Source organism: Podarcis cretensis, assembly GCF_951804945.1.
Source record: "Podarcis cretensis genome assembly, chromosome: 2".
NCBI lineage: Eukaryota > Metazoa > Chordata > Lepidosauria > Squamata > Lacertidae > Podarcis > Podarcis cretensis.
Genome location: NC_137171.1, coordinates 88,010,583 through 88,030,241, shown reverse-complemented (window position 1 = coordinate 88,030,241; position 19,659 = coordinate 88,010,583). Strand labels below are relative to the sequence as shown.

General features: G+C 45.4%; 1 long non-coding RNA gene across 1 annotated transcript; it reads right to left on the bottom strand.

The window, feature by feature from the left end:
- Positions 1 to 16,865: 16,865 nt before the first annotated feature.
- LOC307209902 lies at positions 16,866 to 19,218 on the bottom strand. The gene is made up of 3 exons (XR_013835781.1): positions 18,919 to 19,218; positions 18,177 to 18,291; positions 16,866 to 17,015 (listed from the first exon to the last, which is right to left on the bottom strand). It is a non-coding gene; the product is annotated as an uncharacterized lncRNA (long non-coding RNA).
- Positions 19,219 to 19,659: the final 441 nt, after the last annotated feature.

Here is a 19,659-nt window from a genome sequence, read left to right as displayed (position 1 = left end):
GAGCACCTGCTGTGTGTAGAAGGTCTATGGTTCAATCCCTAGCATTTCCAGGTAGGGCGGAGAGAGACCTTGGTCTGAATGCGTGGAGAGCTGCTGCCAGTCAGTGCAGACAATGAGAAGGGCCAGTGTTCTGACCTAGTAGAAGCCAGCATCCTGTATTTATTTCTTGTGTCTGTCTATACATCTAAGGATGTATAAGGCGGTCAAAGGCAGTCAAAGCAACAAAGAGTCTTGGGCCATCTTAAGGACTCACAGGCTTTATTGTGGCATTCTGGAAGTCTTTGGGTAGGGTGGATGTGTGAGAAAGGGTGTGTGCATTTATAGATGTGTTTGTATAAATGCATGCGTGTGTATAGGACACAGACAGAGAGAAGTGGTTGCACCCACTTTTTTGTCTGGTCACATCCACCATGGCACAAAATCCCCAGAAGGATGGCTGCTAGGTGTACATTTCTGAGCACAATTCAAAGGGTTGGTGCTGACCTTTCAAGCCCTAAACGACCTCCATCCAGTATACCCAAAGGAGCGTCTCCACCCCCATCGTTCTGCCCAGACACTGAGGTCCTGCTCTGAGGGCCTTCTGGCGGTTCCCTCACTGCGAGAAGTGAGGTTACAGGGAACCAGGCATAGGGCCTTCTCAGTAGTGGTGCCCGCCCTGTGGAAACCCTCCCAGCAGATGTCAAGGAAATAAACAACTATCTGACTTTTAGAAGACATCTGAAGGCAGCCCTGTTTAGGGAAGTTTTTAATGTTTGATGTTTTATCGTGTTTTTAATATTCTGTTGGGAACTGCCCAGAGTGGCTGAGGAAACCCAACCAGATGGGCGGGGTATAATAATAATAATAATAATAATAATAATAATAATAATAAAAGATTCCCCTTCCCTGAGGTAGACAGCTTCCCCCTTACGTCCCCCCTCACATCATCAGCAACAGGGAGACTGGAGCAACTGTCCCTGTTGCTGATGATGTAAACATGGCCACCATTATGTTTTAAGACAAAGGTATGAATGATTTTGCCACCCTTCTGAAGCTTATTGTCAGCAACCATGCCATTTTCTTCACACACAGATAACTGAGTTGGAACGAGGAGAGTCTGCACTGTGGTGAAGGTACATATTGATTCCATTTCCCCCAGGTTCATCACTGAGCTTAATTGCAGTGATGACAAACCTTTATGGGAGTTCCTAGAAAAAACGTGTCTCCTGCGATTATCATTAGCCTACAGTGCAGCATGTCTTTGTTCTTTGCTAATCCTTGGGTTGTTCAGGGAGAAGTAGAAAATGCATGTGCACCCTATCTGCAGGCAGAATCTACCAATATTCTTGTATTCATAGGTTTAAGGAAGATGGAAGAAAGTGAGGGGTGTCAAAAGAAGCTCTTACTGCTTCCAGGCTCATAGGCTTCCCTTTCTTCCTCTCCACCCCCCCCCCCCGCTAGAAATAGACCTACTTTCAGTAGTTTAGCCCTTGAGAGCCAGTGTGGTGTTGTGGTTGAGAATGGTAGACTCGTAATCTGGTGAACCGGGTTCGCTTCCCTGCTCCTCCACATGCGGCTGCTAGTCAAACTTGGGCTAGTCAAACTTCTCTGAAGTCTCTCAGCCCCACTCATCTCACAGAGTGTTTGTTGTGGGGAAGGAAGGGAAAGGAGAATGTCAGCCGCTTTGAGACTCCTTCGGGTAGTGATAAAGCGGGATATCAAATCCAAACTCTTCTCACTGAATTGCAGTTCCTGGCTATTCTTAACAGACTGCAGTGCCCATAATTCTTTGAGGGAAAGAATGCACCTAGAATATGTTTTAGAGGTATAGTGTCTACACAGCCCTAGTCTAGCTAGACTCAAGCCTGGTTATCACAGCATTTTTTTTTACCACATGGCAAACTTGATGGTCACATCCACAGCGTACATTTAAAGCACATGACTTCCCCCAAAGAATCCTGAGAAGTGTAGTTTACCTGTCACAGAGCTACAATTCCCAGCATCCTTAAACTACAGTTAGCAGGATTCTTTGAAGGAAGAAGATGTATACTTGATGGAATATAATAGCAAAGATTGGTTAGTTGTTTCTTTGGACCCCAACGTAGAAAAGCACTTAAGCAGACATACAACCCAACCCTACGCACATTTACTCAGAAATAAGTCCTACTGAATTCAGCGGGGCTGTCAAGTTAAGGCTTCAAACCTAGGCACATTGAAGTGTTTATATTCCCATTTTAGGCGATTATAGCTGCACACATTCAGCTGTGACTGGCTTCCTCATGCATACCTTTTGCAACAGGAAAACAAGTACAACAGAAACAATTTTGTTGATTCATACCAGCAGTGAAGAGACTGCTTCTGTTCCATTCACACCTCAGCGTTCCTTTATAATTTTACTAATGTAGCTAGCTACTCCTGGGTTTTGCTCCGATGTTTCCCTGCTTCTCATCTGACTGGAGAGTTAATTTAGACCACCTCATAATCCTTTGCTTGGAATGTTCCCATCTTGCTTTATACCTTGTAAGGAAGCAATTGCGGGGGGGGAAACACTCTCTCTAGGCAGAAAAGGGCTGGAGGTGGGGAGAAGGAAGATGGTTATCCTGCTGCCTTCTACACTGCAAGGTATGTTGTTTTCATTTAGGAGCGAGTATAATTGGTGCTCAGCGTTCCTTCATTAGCTACATTTCAACTGGAGCATAATTGCTACTGAGGAAGTGTGAGCGCTGCAGGGGCAGGGGCAATCCCAGTGGTTAATTACATTGTTTGAAACAGGAGTAAAGTTTTTGTGCAGAAGGAGCCTGTAAAAGAGAGAGACAACCCAACAGGAAGTTTCTGCCTTTCTCTGGCTCTCAGCTTCACGCCAGAGCTTTGGCTCAACTATGGGAACTCTGATGCTTTAAAAATATCACCTGCTTTCCCCACAAATGCTGCCTTGCCCTAGATTTTTGGCCGTCCTGAAATCAGTTCTTGGTGTCCAATTCTGAGCATGCTTCTGTGGAAATAGACCCCACTGAAATAAATGAGGCAGAGCAGCCATGTAACATGGTGAGGACTGAGCTATCATCAGTCTTCACATTCCTCCAGTTCATTATTTTCACAAAATCTTTGTGAGGTGGGCCACTCTTAATCCCATTGGGCAGATAAGGAACAACTGGGAAATAGAGATTTGGGATTTTAAGTGTGTATGACACAGTGCTATGTAAGGAGCTGCCTTTTTATAGGGCTCTGAGGTGGGACTGCAGAACATAAAGCATTGTACTGTATCACACAATTCCAACTATATTGTATTGCTCTTTAAAAAAAGATTATTGTAACTTGCCCTGAAGTAGATTTTGATGAACGGTGGTATATAAATATGATAAATAAATAAAATCTAGCAGCTGACTATAGTGCAAGGCTATAGTGGGTGGAACATACTTCTGCCATTGGGGAAATAATTGGGACTAGATGACCATTTTGTTCCTTCTGGTTCTGGCAAACTGGAACCCTGTTACTTGGTTTGATGAACTGACTATATTTAAAAAATACTGATTCTAAACTAGTTCTGTTCATATTGTATCTCAGTTAGTGCTGGGCTGAAAAAATTTCCTGCTTCTTCACCCCACCCCCACTCTCCAACAAATTTATGAGAAAAGAAACTACTGTACATTCAAAAATTTTCAAAAGAGAGAGAAAGTTTGTAAGAAATTCTCATGTGCTGGGGTTTTGTTGCACTTAATGGCCAAGTGGACTTTGAGAGTATCCTTTATTTCACTCTGTAAATCATCTCTCTGGTGCTCTGCATTCTGCAGCCTACCTGGGAGCCCACATTTCCTGAAAACTTCATGACACCCTCACCTGGGCTTTCCAGCATTATCTTTTAATATTATTTATTAAATTTGTATACCGCCCTTCATCCATAGATCCCAGAGTGGTTCACAGCATAAAAAATACAAGATAAAAACACGAAACACACAATGAAAACCAAAACAAACCAATAATCCCATTCCCCACATCTGTTCCCACAAACACATCCCAAAAGGCATAGGATGTTAATCAGTAGGCATGTGAATGCAGGAAGGCTGTTTATTGCGCATCTGGCACCTGTTTGTTGTTGTTGTTTGTTAAAGTGAATGGTGCTTTTAAAAAGACTTTTAAAGAAGTTGGTGTGACATGATTATTTATTCAGTTTTAAAGATAAAATAAAGAACTTCACTTAAAAACAATATCAGTGCTCTCTAGGGACGCCAAAGAACTCCACCAGAAGCAGAAGTGGAAATTGCCAGATGTTTACTTATTTGCCCCATGTCTGGAATGGAAATCAATCCAGTGAAAGTGATTGGTATTCAATGTTGTTGTTCTCAAACAATATGTGATTGATGACTCCCCCCCCCGCCCTACATTTGCATTGTGCAGTGGCGTAGCGTGGGGGGTGCAGGGGGGGCCGGCCGCACCGGGCGCAACATCTGGGGGTTAGGGTTAGGGGGCGCAAATCCACAGGTTAGGGGGCGCAAATTACTTGCTTTGCCCCGGGTGCTGACAGCTACGCCACTGGCATTGTGTTTCTTTTGCATTGAAATGAACGGTGTGGAATAACACAATCATCATGTAATTTACATAAAATTTCACCACAGCAGACAGCAAGACAAATAGCATAGGTGTTGTAAGAAGTCGAACTGCAGCGGAACTGGAATGGCGCTGCATGTGACAAACATGGGTCAGAATGGAAAGCAATGCCTTCTTACATACTGAATTATCCATCCAAAGTCAGTTGCTCAGTAGCCAACCTCCCCAGCTTCAACTAAAGCTCAGGGAGAGTTGTCATATTTCTTAGATCCAGAAGCGCAGGCAACCTTGGAAGGCCACAGAGCACTGGAGAAATAGTTAATGGTCAGAAAAGGCCATTTCACAATGATATGATAAGCCCAGCCCTTGTTGTTGTTGTTGTTTAGTCGTTTAGTCGTGTCCGACTCTTCGTGACCCCATGGACCAGAGAACGCCAGGCACTCCTGTCCTCCACTGCCCCCCGCAGCTTGGTCAGACTCATGCTGGTAACCTCGAAAACACTATCCAACCATCTCGTCCTCTGTCGCCCCCTTCTCCTTGTGCCATCCATCTTTCCCAACATCAGGGTCTTCTCCAGGGAGTCTTCTCTTCTCATGAGGTGGCCAAAGTACTGGAGCCTCAGCTTCACAATCTGTCCTTCCAGTGAGCACTCAGGGCTGATTTCCTTCAGAATGGAGAGGTTTGATCTTCTTGCAGCCCATGGGACTCTCAAGAGTCTCCTCCAGCACCATAATTCAAAAGCATCAATTCTTCGGCGATCAGCCTTCTTTATGGTCCAGCTCTCACTTCCATACATCACTACTGGGAAAACCATAGCTTTGACTATACGGACCTTTGTTGGCAAGGTGATGTCTCTACTTCTCAAGATGCTGTCTAGGCCTGTCATTGCCCTTCTCCCAAGAAGCAGGCGTCTTTTAATTTCGTGGCTGCTGTTACCATCTGCAGTGATCATGGAGCCCAAGAAAGTAAAATCTCTCACTGCCTCCATTTCTTCCCCTTCTATTTGCCAGGAGGTGATGGGACCAGTAGCCATGATCTTCAGAGCCCAGCCCTACACCCACCCAAACTCTAAAGTACTCCGAGAAAGAGGGAGAGAAATGGAAGCCTCTTTCAATGGGGAATAAAAATTATAAGAAACTGGAAGACATGTTAAAGCACAGTTCTCATTTCAACAAGTTCATTGCACTCCACCAGCTGTGAGTTGAGGCCTGGTAAGCACTTGAAAAGCCGTCGTTTTGGAAACTTGGACAAGCATAGTAATGAAGATTATCCAACCCTTGGTGAGCCACCTTACATGTTTGTTGGGCAGTGCTAGGTTGAGGAGATAACACACTGAATAGGCTGCTTGAAAAGTTGAATTAAATCATGGGTCGGCAACCTAAGACCCATGGGCCACAAGTTTAACCAGCCCACGAGCTGTCCCCGAACCAAGCCACCCGCCCGCCAAGTCACCACACACTGTGCTAAACCAGTGCAGCGCGGCATGGGGACTCGCTTCCGCAGTGCTGGAAATCACACCTGTGCAGATGCCGGAAATCAAGTCTGCGCGGACGCAGACACCGGAAATCGCACGTGCACATGCGTGTGATCTGGCCCACAGAGGGATCTCCACTGGAGTGAGCCAGCCAAGGCGAGGTAAACCTTGCTGACCCCTGAATTAAACTTTCAGTTCTGGGTTTTATTTCTAGCCAAAACTAGGTGCTCTGCAAAGATCCTGGCTTTTGTGCGAGATGTTTAGTTTGAGTGGTTCTCAGAAAATGGTATGTAGAGGGAAAAGAGGGGAGAAGACAATTTCAAGTAAGTGATGAATTTGTCCTAGTAATGGTGACAGAGCTAGTTGGATGGCATTATTTAGCTGAATGGTTTGGGTCTCTGTTCCATGCCTGTATGCTCCGACAAAGTTCAAAACGACCTTTAAAAAAATCTATTCTAAAGATTATCTTGACTTCAGAAAAGGTCTGACTTTAGCAGTTTAAATTTAATTTTGCTCTTGAGGGAGATGGCTGCAAGGGGGAGCAGGGGGAGCGCTGAAGATGCTCACAGTAAACTAATGGCAGAGAAAATGTCATTTAAAAAAAGCAAGTAGAAAAAAGCATGTGTCAGTTACAGAAAAGTAATTAATGATTTCCTTCCTCTCTAGCTCTCCCTGGTTTGATATTCAAACTCATGACTTTTGTGATGACTGACAGCCCTGCTGCTTATGTTAATTTAAAATTATTAATCTAATGAAAAGGAATCTGTAGGCAAAGGTGTGAAGATTCAACAGCGAACAAGTGCAGACTTAAGCCACGTGAATGGTGTCTGTTACTTTTGAATATACTAGAACTTCGGTTAATCCTATCTGCACAGAGAAGAGGGCAACGGCTTGGGCCACATTGACACCATACATTTAAAGCACTGTGATACTATTTTAAGCAGTTATGGCTTCCCCCAAAGAATTATGGGAAGTGTCATTTAAGAGAGTAGTTAAAGGTAAAGGTAAAGGTACCCCTGCCCGTACGGGCCAGTCTTGACAGACTCTGGGGTTGTGCGCCCATCTCACTTAAGAGGCCAGGGGCCAGCGCTGTCCGGAGACACTTCCGGGTCACGTGGCCAGCGTGACATCGCTGCTCTGGCCAGAGCCAGAGCCAGAGCCAGAGCCGCACATGGAAACGCCGTTTACCTTCCCGCTGGTAAGCGGTCCCTATTTATCTACTTGCACCCGGAGGTGCTTTCGAACTGCTAGGTTGGCAGGCGCTGGGACCGAGCAGCGGGAGCGCACCCCGCCGCAGGGATTCGAACCGCCGACCTTTCGATCGGCAAGCCCTAGGCACTGAGGCTTTAACCCACAGCGCCACCTGCGTCCCAAGAGAGTAGTTAGGAGACCCCTATTTCCCTCACAGAGCTACAATTCTCAGAGTGGTTTAACAATCAATTCCTCATCACAGGGAACTCTGTAAGGGGATTAGGGATTTCCTAACAACTTTAGCACCCTTAGCAAATTGCAGCTCCCAAATTCTTTAGGGGAAGCCATGGCTGTTTAAAGTGGTATAACAGTGCTTGTGAATGTATGGTGTGGACATGGCCTTGTTTTCTGTTCCCTCAGCAGGCAGGAGGACCTCATGAGATGGACTCAAATTAAAGGAGGGCAGATTTTGGCTGATCATTAGGGGAAGGTTATTGAGGGTAAGAATAATGACTGTATAACCAATTACTTGGGTGGAAGGCTCTTCCTTGCTGGAAGTCTTCAAGAGGCAGCTTCAGACAGAAGGGATACCCTAGCATTTGATTTCCTGTGCTAAATAGGAGGTTGAGTAGATTTATAATTTATTATTATTTTTTTGGAGGGGGGCCACTGATTTCTAGGACCAGTTACAAGAATCTAATGATAATAATAATTTAATGATAATAATTTTTCCTGACCTAAAAAGTTATCGGCTATATCTATCACAACCATTATGCAGGAAAGATTCAGTGCTTGCATTCCCTCCCAATGCCCCATAGCACTTCACATTTTCCCTTTAGATTTCACTCAGTGGCATCTCAAATGAAGCACATAAAAGGGTTGAAGGTGAATCCATTCATTTTCTGATTTTCCTTTTGAAAAGCTGGCATAGCAACTTCAGAAATAAGGATGGATCGAACCTGTGAGCACCACCTTAACCAGTCCAATATCGTTTTCCCTGATGTCATATGTTGGGGCTGGAGAACCTCAGGCCAAGGGCCAAATGTGGCCTTCCATGCCTTTCTACCTGGCCCTTGTGATTCTCTCTAGGCCACACCCCCTCCCAAGCCACACCCTCTCTTCCCAGGCCACACCCCTCATAGGCTTTGTTTCATACCTTCCTTAAGTGTTTTTGCTGGGCTGGAATGTGTCCTTGAATTCTAATTCTAGGATGGAGGCTAGAGAGGCGTGTGCGAGTATGTGCAGAAACTAGCCTACTGTAGAAAAGTAAAATTTATATTTGTTGTTCTGTCCACTTTGGTGTCTGGCCCCACCCATCACTGGCATGAGACCCCTGAGATTTTTTTCCGGAAGGAAATGCAGCCCTCAGACCGAAAACAATTTCCCATATACCTCATCTATATACCTCATCTGTACTAATCAAACTACAAAGCCCATTTTCAGTTTTACCTCAGCCACGCAAACCCACTAAGTGTCCTTAGGAAATGACCACTCAAATGGGGGGTGCTTTTTGCGTGGTCGTGCGCAGCCCCCTGACCCTACACAATCCCTGGGAAGTCAGACTGGCTTCGCCTCCCCAAGCTGGATACCTGGAGGTTCCCGCCTTACCTCAGACTGTTAACCAATCCCAGCTGGGGAGTTGTTGCCTGGGGAGTTGACTAGGTAGGGTTAGGACCGCCCTGCACACACAATAGAGGGCGGAACTTACCTGTGAGTCCTCAGTTGGCTCCAGAGCTTCTCCCACCCTGCCCTCCCTCAGTTTATGCCTTCCTTTTGCAGGTTAACCTCTTCTTTACAGGTATGCGGGCAGTGCTACAGTCATTGATGGTTGCTGTTCAAGGACCGGGAAGGAATTTCCCTGCATTGGCAGTTTTTGCCTTCCCCGTAGCAAAACGTCACAACTTTGGCGGTTTCAGGCCTTGGGTGGAATTCTTTAGTCTATCTTCCCTAAATGGGGGGGGGCATGAAGTAGTGATCCACGCCCCCCCCCCCTGCGGAGGCGATCCCAGGGTTCCTCTTTAAAGGGGTTGTGTTGAGGGGAGTCACTGGCCATACACCGTTAGGTTGTCAGTGCTCTCCCCTTTGTGGTGAAAGGGGGGGGGGGCGGGCTCTCTGCTTAAACATACGTTTTCCCGTTTTCCAGAGCCAGCTCAATCCCCACACAGTTTGGATAACCCTGATGTTCCTCAGATCCCCGATTGGGGACTGGGAGGGATAAATGCCCAATGCCTAAGCCAAGGTCTCCCTACATCTGAAAGTTTAATAAAGTTGTGGCCAATTTTAATCCCATAGCACGTTGTCATGAGTCATTATTCTTCCCGGGGGGTCACCTGGGGTTGGGTGGGGGGTCTCCACCTGGCCATGCAAACAGCTCTTCTCAGTCTCAACACCCACTCCTGCAATATGGATAATGTTGCGGAACATTTCTAAGAACTACTGAGGTAATATATGTGAGGCACTTTGGAACACTTGAAGTGCGCCCTATAAATCCTAAGTGTTGTTATTATTATTATTATTTAATTATTTACATTCCTAACCTTTGCCAAATCAATGCCACCTTCTGAAAATACGGCTGGTAATTGCGGCACTTTTTCAACAGAAATCCTCATCTCCATTTGTAATGAGAAGAGGTAGCCACGCTGAAGCAATTCAAGACAGCACAGTAGAAGAACATAAGCAGCTAGAAGCAGTTCAGAGGAAAAGACCTTTTTACTGCCAAGATAGGGAAAGCACATACCCTGTAGCTTCAAAAAGCAAGGAGCTATTACCTTGTTGTCCTTTGGAAAGGCACAGCAAAAATAGAACATAATCGGCACTGCTTTCAGGTGGGCTGGAGAGTAATTCAGTGTATCCTAACAGGAGAGCTTTTTGTTCAGGTGCCCTCCGCTCTCCCCCAGTATAATATAGACTGTGAGGCATGCACAGGAAACCTCAGGTTCAAGGACTGAGTGCGGCCCTCCAGGTTTCTCTATCTGCCCCTTTGGCCACTCTTCAGGCCACAGCCGCAGCCTCATTTCACATAATAGGCACAGGGGCCTGCCAGTTTACTATGAGTAAGAGTGAGGTGATTGCCTTAGAAAGCAGATGTTAGGAGGCAATGGTAGCAAGCCTTTCTCCTGAGCACCCAGGGCGGAGCTGGTGTTCTCTTGGTCCTCCAGGCCAGGCATCCTCAAACTCGGCCCTCCAGATGTTTTGAGACTACATTTCCCATCATCCCTGACCACTGGTCCTGCTAGCTAGGTATAATGGGAGTTGTAGGCCAAAAATATCTGGAGTTTGAAGAAGCTTGCTCCAGGCCTTCACATTTGGCCTGCAAGGTCACCTCAGGCAGCTTACTAACACCTGCCCTACAATTGACATCATGTATCAGGTGTGGGGAACAACAACTTCCATAATCGCTGGCCATTGGCCATGCTTGCTAGAGCTTCTGGGAGTTGTAGTTCGGCAACATCGGTAGGGCCAAAGATTCCCCCCACCTCATGTATGCACGTGAAACTTTTTTGCAACACTTCTGAAGCTGGTTGTTTGGGAAGCACTGCGCAAGGAGCTTTGACAGGTGTCAGTCACCTGATGTGGTTGGTTGGGACACCAGATGATTGACAGGTGTGTTGGCCCATAGGGATGGGGGTGGGGTGGAGAGTAAAGGGTTTGGCCCATTGGGTCAAAAAGGTTCCCTATGCCTGCCCTAGGCTATTCCCCTCTGTTGGAGATCACTGCTATGTGTATTTTGGAATATTGTAGCATGTGGAGGCTTTTGGGAAACCTCCCCCCCCCTTGAGAGGCACTTGGAGGGAGGTGGGGTTTGCAAGGAAAAGGAAGAGGTTCATGATTCATTTCAACTGACATGCATGTGATTATTTGACATACTAAGCTACTTGTGAGGGAGCTGAAGTTTCTGCATCTTTCCCAGAAAGTCTGAGTTTTCCCTGAGCTCCCTGGATGGTAGACTAGGTAAAAGAACCTATGTGTAAGAACAGCTGCTAAAGTTGATTCATAGAATATTGGCTACTTACTTACGTGCATTCCTTACCTCCCTGGAACAGAAGGCTTATTGGTAGCAGATGAATACACCGCCATTTGGATGAGTTTCTGCATTTAGATGTCTCTGTCTGGATCAACACAGCAGGAAAGGTGACTGACACTTTGGCTAGCCTGAACATGGCAACAGCCTGCCCTTTTCTGTCAGCCCCAAAAGTGTTTCGGAGATAATGTCCACTGGGAAAGCCAATTCTGAACATGGTTGGCTAACCAGAAACAATTATGAGGAGCTGACAGTGACATACCTGGAACTGGATAGCAAAAAGCAAACCAGGGTTTGGAAAGTAGCAAAAACGTTCGTTGTTAAAGTGGGGAGGGTGTGTTTGGAGAAAGGGCTGTGGTGTGTTGCATTGCCCTGCAGAATCGCAGCCCATGGAGCTCAGGCCAGCCAGTACAGTGGTAAAAGGTAAAGGTACCCCTGCCCATACGGGCCAGTCTTGACAGACTCTGGGGTTGTGCGCCCATCTCACTCAAGAGGCCAGGGGCCAGCACTGTCCGGAGACACTTCCGGGTCACGTGGCCAGCGTGACATCGCTGCTCTGGCCAGAGCCAGAGCCGCACACAGAAACGCCGTTTACCTTCCCGCTGGTAAGCGGTCCCTATTTATCTACTTGCACCCGGGGGTGCTTTCGAACTGCTAGGTTGGCAGGCGCTGGGACCGAACGACGGGAGCGCACCCCGCCGCAGGGATTCAAACCGCCGACCTTTCGATCGGCAAGCCCTAGGCGCTGAGGCTTTTACCCACAGCGCCACCTGCGTCCCCTCAGGTTAAATACTTAATTTGTTCCGCAGGTCCGTTCTTAACCTGAAACTGTTCTTAACCTGAAGCACCACTTTAGCTAATGGGACCTCCTGCTGCTGCTGCACTGCCGGAGCCCGATTTCTGTTCTTAACCTGAAGCAAAGTTCTTAACCTGAAGCACTATTTATGGGTTAGCGGAGTGTGTAACCTGAAGCATATGTAACCTGAAGCGTATGTAACCTGAGGTACCACTGTATTAGAAGCAGGTTTTGCTCTCTGTTACAGCGTCTCTGATTGCAGTGGGAGCATAGTTCAATGACAGAGTACTCATAGGTTCAATCCAGTTAAAATGGCAGCAGACGAGTCAAAAAGGCCTCTCAGGTGATGTGAAAGACCTCTGACTGAGACCTCGGAGGGTTGTGGCCAATCAGAGTAGACAGTACTAAACTAGATGGACAAACAGCCCCAGCGCTCTTTCCCCCCCTCTATAGGAAAAGGAATGAATGGCAACCACAATTTTTATATGGGGGAAAGTAAATGAGTATGCTTGCGGACTTTATAGGATGCTTGTGGACACCATAGAGCAGGAGTTGGGAACCACTTTTGTTTGGCATGGCCAGATCAAAATTTGGCCATCCTTCTGCAGGTCCATCTACCTGTCAATTGCCTGATACCGTATAACATCAGGTGGATCTGAGCCTGCTAGAAAGCAGCAGGGCTTGCATTCATTGCTGGATTGGAACAATATCCAATCAAAGACCCGTTGCAAAGGAATAATTAGCATCGCACCCTAAGCTGTGCACTGCCATTTGCTCCTTGGCAACTGCAGTAGTCCCACACCTGGTGTCAAGTCAGTGACATCAGGGGTGATGCAACCGGAAAGCTGGGTGATGCAGGCTGGATCGGCTGGCCTGGCAGACCTGATTTGGTCTGTGGGCTAGAGGTTCCCCACCCCTGGCTAAATATATAGGGGCTGAACTTGGTCTTTGCTGAGCCCATCAGAATCCAGCTTGCTCCTATTCTGCACCAGCCCATCTCTTCATCTGCATTGAATTGCCCTAGGTTCAGAAGCAAATAAGGGCCTCTCACACCACACACTGAAAGAATATGTGAGTGGAGATCACAGGGCCACATGGACCCAAACCCCAGTCATCAATGACCTCTGGAGACCATGCCCCTGGCCTTTGGCATGTTTGAAGCACATCACAGGAAGATCTCTGTGAGTACCAAGGTTTGTCTGTAGAGCAGAATTTGCCCTTTCTGCAAATGCAGTACTTAATTTTTCTCCATAGGAGTGAATGGCAACCATTACCTTATATGGTAGAAAGGAAATCCTATGTACTTGTGATGACACCACTGGAGTGGAACCTAAATTTGTTCCCTGTCCCCGCTGACCCCAACTGTTGAAAAGCAAGCCTATTCCTTTCTGCATAGCCTTTTCTCTTTTCTTCATAGCACCATTTCTTCCAGCCAATTCTGACAATATCAATTTGGCCTGTTGCAGGGAGCAATGTGATGGCCCAGCCAACACTGTTCCTGCATCTTCATGTCAAGGCAGTGCATCCAAATCACAGTTTAGCTTACCGGTTCTCTAATGTGATAAAAGCATATTGCGGCTCTTGGCACAATCACAGCTTCCCAGTAAATGTTCTCCTGCTCTGAGCTAGCTTTCTCCTCCAGTCACTAAGCAGTAGGTGTTCCAGCAATAGCCTATGACTTATCAGGCAAGTTGTGGGAGCGGGAAGAGATATTTTAATGTTAGTTTATCTGCCCTGGATCTTTGGGCTGGATAAAATTTGGGGCGTCTGCATTTCTCCTTCACAAATACATCTTGCAAGCTCAGCTTTTGCCGCTGTGCAGCTGGGAGCAGGGGCCTTTTTCTAAAAACCGCCCAAGGCGGAAAGTCAAAGACAGCTTTTAAGGCAGGATAAAGTATTTCATGACTGTATAATCCCACAGTAGCCTGGAGGTTTAGAGTTGTTTTGTACTGCTTTTGATGTAGAGCTTGTAAAGAGATGCTGCCTTCTCAATGAATGCTCCAGTAGCTTATGAGCTGTTTCTACAGAAAACTCTTATGCTTTAACGCCTCGATGCAAGCAAACATGTACTGGTCTGCAGTGCTGCTGCTGCTTCCTCCAGTGAAGAGTGTGCATTGACAATGGGCACTGTCTTGCCTGATTCAGGGCACAGAATGTCATGTGTGAATGACGTGAAGGTGAACTCATGTAGAATCACAGACACACCTGCTTAAGGGTGTCCAGAAAATTCTTGCCCAGTGACTTGTAAATCTTCAGACACATAAGCGATGTAAGGGTGTTTATACACCATAGATACAAACTGGTTTAGAGAGTTATTTCTTCTGCTTGGAATTGTAGTTCTGTGAAGGGGTGCAGAGATCTTTAACATGTAATTTTTACAAATTAGAATTTGCAGTTTTGAGTTGAACTGGTACAAAACCAATGCCTGTAATAGAGATATAACCACACTTACAGAGAGGTGGTCTGTTACACGTACACAGGTGAGAAGCATCCTTCCATTTTTCACGCGCTCTAATCAAATTTTTAAAAGATGCTGCAAGTCTTTGGTGATCTCAACTTCTAATGAATTGAGCCCGGGTAAATGCTGCCCTTTCTCAGCAATGTTTGTGTTGCCGAAGTGCAAAAATGCTGGAACTCAGTAGAGAGCCATTTTAACAAATGGCTTTTCTAGTTTTTCTGCCTTGCATAATAATGGATCAAGCCCCATTTACTTAGTTGTAGAGGGCACACTCATTTGTGAAGAGGCAGAACTAGACTGCTTGACTTTCCCCCAAACCTCATGGCTCTTTTTAATTCCCCACGAACCCCTTCCCCAATTCCACTGCCTTTTCCCCTTTCCCTGTTCTGCTACAGTCATCTGGGGATGCCTTAATAAACACAGGGCGCACTCTCTCACATAATCAGTTACTGCTTCTGCTGATGCTGATTGGAGTTTGTGTCTAATCCATCAAATGTGATTCATTTATTAGATGAAACAACATTTGCATTATTCATTCAGCCTGCAATGAATTTGCAGGATTTGACACAGAATCTGTTATTGCCCCTATTTCTAAAACCATTAGCACAAAGGTTAATCTAGTTGTGCCTTGTCTTTGGCATATGTTAAGGGGGCATCAATGAAATAACCAGCCATTGAGAATCTGGCACTCCAGACTCCAATTCATTAGGTTTCAGTGGTATTTAAAGGCCTATTTTCCTTCTTATATTATTCTGTTCGTATTTGCCAATTTTTTTTGGTATTTTTTAATGATCTGTTAATGGATCATTTAAAACTTGCTGGTTTTCCATTTACATGTGCATATAAACACAAATGTTACATGCGAATCCACAGATTTGTAACTTTGGAAATCTTTAATATGGATACAGCGTTACAGTGGTTCTTGGACCATGTCAGTGCTAGTTTAGTGAAGCCAATACATGCTTGCTTAACTGGGGGAAGTAGTAAGAACCAGCAAATACTGAGCTACATACAGACAAAATGTTTACACAAAATGGCAGACAATGGGCAAAATGGCTCTAAGGTTTGAAGTGCCAGTTGCAAAGCTGCAGAAGAGAAAAATGGTTAGTTGCTGTAGAGTTTTTACACAGGTGACCCAAATTCACATTGTCTGGACTAAGAGCTTTTGTACCTTGAATGGTTGCTAATGCAAAGATAAGTTACTATGGAGAGAGTTACTATGCAGTAACCAGACCGTATTCAGTTACTCTTTACAGGGCATCTGCATGCCATCATGAACAAAGATCTCCTCTCATGTTTTTCTTGTTCAGCATCCTTCTTACCCCAACTCAGATTTTTTTTAAATTGAATTAAATAGCTGTGCAATTTCCCTAGGTATAGATAGCCTATCAAACTGTTGTTCTGGCATGTATAGATTGCTCCGCACATTTCCTTTTCCTGTATTCTCTCTTTCCTCTTTAGGGACTAACTCTATCACTTTAACCCTTTCATTTCTAAATAGTTTTGTCTTTCCCCCCTTTCCCCCCATCTCCAAATTGTAGTGGAGTGGGGTGAAGGATCATGATCAGGATTGCAGCAAGGGAGGGAGGGAGTATCTTAAAATCCCTCACTCATACAATGGTCCCAGTGAATATCTCCCTCTGATTTTGGGTGTAGGGGAGGAGTATTTGCCCATTTGGCTACAGAGTGTTCAAAGTTTATTAGCAGAACAGCAATGACAGTAAACTGCATCCCTTGCAGATGTGTGAAATTAGCTTTGCTTATACTTTTCTTGCCACTTCATGGCACCTTTGGTTTTTTTTGCTTCTTCTCCATGTCCATGCTGATTGGTGAGTACCAGTATATTGTCAATATGGAATAAGTCCTGCCCATTTTTGGAGGCGAACCACTTTTTATTGTGTTAGATGAGCAAAGCTTTCTATCTGCTGGAGCAAACCCACCATAATTGCCAAAACTACTAAAAGGTAAAACAGGAGCTCCTTTGAATCACATCAAATGCAATTAGTGCACCATCCACCATAACCACAAGAAGGAAACTTAGACCCAAGTGCAGCTTTTGGAGGCCCCTGTGAGGGCCACCAGTGTCACTGGCAAAACTAATTTTGCCATCTGTGACACATCCTACATATGTGTAAACATACAGTGCTACCTCACTCCTGCTGGAGCAGAAGATTCCTCTGACCATATGCATGATTTGCTTGCAGCCTGAACAACACACACACACACTCCACTTTGCATCAATTAGAAAATGTCATATTTGTTCAAAGAGTGCAGCATTGGCACTCAGTGGGTTAACAAGGCTAGGGAGGCAGCTGGTGCTTTCATACTGCAGCACTGAATCAAGCAACACAATTTCCAGGAAGATGAATATCCGTTACCAAGTAGCGCAGCAGAGCCCAAAGCCTGTTCAAAAGGTTTTTTATTATTTTGTATTATTTTTGATGATGTGGTTTTATTACTTTCAATGAACTGGAGTCTCAAAGGTGCCGGCGAATAAGGGATGCTGTAAAGCCGCACCTTGTAGGTTTGTTTCAAGATGCATCTGCCAGCGCTGAAAGAGATAAAAGGGGAAACTGCTTAGCAATGACCCCAGAGCCCAAACCCAGCTCAAGTGTTCCATGGGGCCTTGGCTGAAACAAAAGGAAGATCTGAACAGCTTGCACTGGGACAGGATGGCGAGGATGAAAATTACACAATTCATACTCTCCACTGGGAATAGAAATCCATTTCCCAGATAGAGCATGTGACATGTATTATGCACTTTTAAAAATGCCTTGCAAATATGCACAGACCTACAGACCCATGTGGTCTGAAAGAGGGGGCTGTGGGAACATATTTCTATCCATGGGTACCCAGAGACTTTTATCATCAGCCACAAGAGAAACAAAAGTAGTCAGAACTCGGTGAAAGGGCTGTTGGTTTTACACATTATCCTGCAGGCTACGGCTCTCAGAGCTGTTCATGCTAAAATTAAGCTATAAAACCAATGCAAAAATCTAAATAGGGACAGGGGACTGGTGGCCCTGCAGATGAAGTTGGACTACAGCTCCCGCCAGTAATCAGGAACGATGGGAGTTATAGTCCAGCAATACAGTGGTACCTCTGGTTATGAATGCTTATGGTTACGCATGCTTTAAGTTATAAGCTCCACTAACCCAGAAGGAGTTGCTCCCAGGTGCGAACTTTGCCCCGGGATGTGAGTGAAAGTCTCACACCAGAGGCGTGCTTTCGCTAAATGGCACCTCAGGATAAGAACAGTTTCAACTTAAGAACGGACCTCCGGAACGAATTAAGTTTGTAACCAGAGGTACCACTGTATCTGGAGGGCCACATCCTAGCAAGAAAACAAGCAAACGAAAAGCAAAACAAAAAACCAGCAGGAGCTATTCACAATTGAAGACATCCAGATTACCTTCTAAATGAAATTGGGCTTCTGATGTAGAAACTGAGGCCAGAGCAGGGGTGCCAAATTGAATAATTTATTGGGGAGAGAGCAAATAAGCCCTGCCCTGCAATGCCCATCAACTTGCGGGGGACTGGCCCCCTCAAATATTTCATTGGGGGAGTGAAGGGACCTCATTCCCTAGGAGTTAGCTCCTATGGGCCAGAGATAACTTGGTATTCTTGTACACATGGTGCACATACATTTTTTCATACACTCACACCCTTGCTTGCTGAAGTAATGCAATCTTAGGAGCAGAGGACAACATACTATTTTTCTTTAATGTGGAGATAAGCCCTTCATCATCAAAGTGGTTGAGGAAAATAAAAGGAATTATGAGTGGTTGCCTGGAAACTGTGCAAGCATTTCCCCATTCTGTAATAACCTGGAAGAAATAAACAGGAAATGGATTAGCTAGCAGCTACCTGTGCGATTCTTTAAATCCTCATCTTGCCCCCTGCCAACTCCCAATTATTAAGCTTCCTGGAAGCACCAAGGCAGGTGTAAAGCTCCCGTGACAACGACTGCTGCTATTCTTGTCTGAAGAGACTGAAGATAACCTGGGATAGGGGTTTCTTTGTGAGCCAGCTGGCAATTCTTCTTGGAAGAGTTGAATCCGGGGCCTGCCAGTTGCTAACCACTGTGTAAATAATAGCATGCATTCTGATATGGTTAGAGTTCATAATTCATAGCAAACAAGCCATGATCTGAGATAGTAAAGAAAGATGTGTGGTTTACATGCCCCAAGATTACTTGCCTGGGTAAGCAAGAATTGTTGATTCAGGATAATATGACTGAATCAATGATCTTCATTAACTCTGATCACGCCAACCTGCAGATCTAAGGCAGAAGGGTTGCTTTTGTTACAGCAAGGTTAGAGTTCCCCTAAACATACCTGTTAAGTTCCCATTTTATCTACTATTGTTTTCTGGGTTTTGGAATAGATGAAAACAGGAGAAACAGCAAAGAATAATCTCAAGACACATGCTTTAGAGCTGTCAGTCCAAGTTACCTTTGTGAGATCGAAGTTGATAAGGTTCCCTCTCAGATAGGAAGCTTGAGATGAAATTCCCAAAGTCAGGCAGCAAATTAGTTGCAGAGCTCAAAGCACACTCCATGTCTTCTGAACCTCTGTGATGTATTTCAACCACCAAAATAGTCATTTTCTTCCATTTCAAAACAGGGCTCACAATGCTAAACCTGCTGGGGCAAGTTGACTCAAATTCATATCTCTGGAATTAAATTAAGACTCAGTATCGTTCCAAGCCCTGGAGCTTGATGTGAATGCACCAACCACAAGATGCAACTTGTATCAGAGGGTGCTTCCAGACAGTCACTCTTTAGGGATGGGATTCAGCCACATGCCAGGAAATTCTGGCTGCACAATTAAAGCTGAGGTGGAGCTCTTGTGAAACCAACTCACTTCCCCAAACTTGCTTCACCTTCTACGGTAGTAAGCACAATCTTCACTACCCAAATATGTGACTGTAACATCTTGTAGTTTCCTGGTATGCAGCTTAGAACTCCCAGCATAGTGTAGTGGTTAAGAGCGATGGACTCGTAATCTGGTGAACCGAGTTCGCATCTCCGCTCCTCCACATGTAGCTGCTGGGTGACCTTGGGCTAGTTACACTTCTCTGAAGTCTCTCAGCCTCACTCACCTCACAGAGTGTTTGTTGTGGGGGAGGAAGGGAAAGGAGATTGTTAGCCGCTTTGAGACTCCTTAAGGGGAGTGAAAGGCGGGATATCAACT